Genomic DNA, 3,598 nt, shown 5'->3' with positions numbered 1-3,598 from the left:
TCGTCACAGGGCGGTGCCGTTCTGACGTGACAACTAGACATTTATTGGCTCTATTGGCCAATCATTAACTACATAGCTTGATAGCTACAACGGGGCAGTTCATTAAACACACTAAGCTGCAGGTTCTCCCCATCTGAACACCACGTGCAGCCACAATACACTTTATAGTTATTTCTATGCCACATTTTTAAATGGTGCCTGTATGCATATTGTTGCTTCATACCCTACTTGTATTAATTATATATTATATGTATATCATGATCTGTCCCGTTGTTTACATTATAAGTGCATACAAAAAAGAACACATTTACAGAAAAATATTTACAAGGAAACACATTTACAGAACTTGTTTAAGAAATTATTTATAAAAGGATTTTTTCTATTCCTTTAAAAAATTTTTATTTATTAATAAACACTAAAAACTCCTTAAGTAGCTCATATATATAAATATATATATATATATATAAAACTCATCTGCACCTTGTGCCTCTTATACCAAAAAATAATCAAGAATTCATCCTGAGATACCCCTTTACATCCATTTCAATATACTACTTTTTAACCGCTCACTTTTATAATTACATATCCTATGTTATTTTGCTTCAATTCATAGCCACTAAGAAACCTTCAACACACAGATGTTCCTATCTCTTACTTAATATGAGATAGGAACATCTGTGTGTTACATAGAATATGTAATTATAAAAGTGAGGGGTTAAAAAGTAGTAGATTGAAATGGATGTAAAGGGGTATCTCAGGATGAATTCTTGATTATTTTTTGGTCACACCAATGACTGGCTCTGGTACCCTCCTGTGGGGAGTATACCCCAGATATACTTACAGTCCATATACCAGGCGGCACTCAGAGACTTGTAACCAGCAGTATTAGTGCATAAAGACCCCGCAGGGTGCGCTTTATTGAGGTGACATTTCGGGGACAAAGTAGGGGAGAAGATCTTGAAACGTCACCCTCAATAAAGCACAACCTGCGGGGTCTGTTTGCACTAATACTGCTTGTTACAAGTCTCTTAGTGCTGCCTGGTATATGGACTATAAATATATATATATATATAGCCAGACATTTCATGACTTCCAAACACCAGGTCTCTGACCTACGATCCAAGCTCATTGATTGGATACCGCCACCACCCAGAGGTGGGGACCGTGCCCTATTACTGAAGAAAAAAGAGTTTTTGGATCCATAGACTTGATACGATAGCCCCGAGGGGCATGAATGAAAACAACCCCTTGTCAATTTTTCTGAAATAGAGTTTGGGCATAGCCCTGATATCACTTGACTATTGCTTTAATACAGGATCATGCACTATGTATCCATAATACGTTTACCCTGTTGATGATATTTCCTCAGGGTTGTTTTGATTTATGGTTATTCCTTTACCTATAGCACACTTTATTTGTACTTATATTTGCACTTTACTGCATCTAGTATGTATCCCCCTGTAGTGACCTCACCGGCCTTTGCTATACCATTTATTTACTAACAGTGATGACCCTTGTTTTGCTGCACTTACAAGTCAGGCAGCATTGACCTAAAACTGATATTTACAGTGCAGACCTATATCCCCACATTGCTGCCATACCCTATTGATACTTTATATAACGTTATTAGCAGTGAGAGCCAGTATCTAATGTTTACTTCGGCTGCCCCGCACATCGCGTCACCGGAAGTGACGTGATGCGTTCCACATGCGGTCCAAGGACGGACGTTGTCCGCTTCCTGGTCTCTGAGCCGCAACCATGGTGATATCACGTCACCGGAAGTGACGCGATACACCCCTTACGATCACTCACATTGACCGCACTACTGACACACTGCTACCACTTCCTGCTGGGCGCAGCCCACCACCATTGGGAGGTGATAAATATGCGGTCCAGCTATGCGTTCCACACGGCCGGTGGCCATGTTGGGGGCGTGGCTAGCGCCAATTACTATGGTATTTAGCAGGGGCCGGTGAGGCACCTTATGTGTCTCCAGTTTCCCTGCAACACTGATTAGAAGCTGAACTGCTGTCACTGCTGACTGTGATTATTCCTTGAAGAAGGCCCCGTCAGGGACCGAAACGTTGGACATTGATGGAGATCGTTTGATACATCATATGAACTGTGAGACTACTTTTTTCATTAAATTTACTTTTTGGCTTTATTTGATATTTAGTCTGGAGAGTGCTATCTTTTCCCACGAAAGTGGGATTTCCTGTATTGTACTATGGGCCCAGTCTCCTCTGTGACTGGATCTTGATAGGCACCCCAGCAGCTGACTGTATTAACGTGAGAGTGCAGGAATCTCTTGTATATATATATATATATATATATATATATAATACTAGGTGATTAATCGCGCCCTACGGGCGCTCTTCACACCGTCGTTAGGGGCTACGCCCCGTTAACCTCTGCACGCCTTTGAACATACGCAGGGTGGTAGATAACAGAATCAGAAACGCAGGGCAGTATAGAGGGCATACAGAAATGGTGTCCGGTTGAGATAAGATAGAGAGGAGTAGGGGTGGAGAGAGGGAATGTACAGAAACGCTGTGCGCTCGGTAAAGGATAGGGAGAGTCAGGGTGGTAGGGAGAGGATAAAGAGAGGCAAGGGGTTAGAGAGAAAATACCGTTGCAAGAGGCTACGACCCATTATCCCCTGCACGGGCTTCAGCTGTGCTATAATTGTTATTAGATGGAGTATTACCTGATTTGTTTTTTATGGCAGTGGGTAAATATTGTAAGGGGGGAGGGGGTGCGATTGCCAAGTAGGCCTTTGTGAGGGCGTGCAGAGTGGCCGCAGGGCACAATGAATAACATAGTGTAGTATATACTGCTAGTGTCTGCATTATGAAGTACCAGATGAGTAACAGCAATGCACTGTAGATAAGATACCAAGGTGCTGTGGCCACAGGTAGCAGAGCCGCTTATACACACAATGGCCACAGGTAGCAGAGCCGCTTATACACACAATACCCACAGGTAGCAGAGACGCTTTTTACACACAATACCCACAGGTAGCAGAGGCGCTTATACACAGTGGCCACAGGTAGCAGGGCCGCTTATACTCACAATGGCCACAGGTAGCAGAGCCACTTATACACACACAATACCCACAGGTAGCAGAACCGCTTATACACACAATACCCACAGGTAGCAGAGCCGCTTATACACACATTACCCACAGGTAGCAGAACCGCTTATACACACAATACTTACAGGGGGCAGAGGCGCTTATACACACAGTGCCCACAGGTAGCAGAGCCGCTTATACACACAATACCCCCAGGTAGCAGAGGCACTTATACACACAGTGCCCACAGGTAGCAGAGGCGCTTATACACACAATACCCACAGGTAGCAGAGCCGCTTATACACACAGTGCCCACAGGTAGCAGAGGGGCTTATACACACAATGGGCACAGGTAGCAGAGCCACATGTACACACAGTACCCACAGGTAGCAGAACCGCTTATACACACAATACCCACAGTGGGCAGAGACGCTTATACACACAGTGCCCACAGGTAGCAGAGCCGCTTATACACACAATACCCCCAGGTATCAGAGGCGCTTATACACAGTGCCCACAGGTAGC

The sequence above is a fragment of the Pseudophryne corroboree genome, chromosome 10 (genome assembly GCF_028390025.1).
Source record: "Pseudophryne corroboree isolate aPseCor3 chromosome 10, aPseCor3.hap2, whole genome shotgun sequence".
NCBI classification, from domain to species: Eukaryota; Metazoa; Chordata; class Amphibia; order Anura; family Myobatrachidae; genus Pseudophryne; species Pseudophryne corroboree.
Note: the sequence above shows the minus strand (reverse complement) of the source record.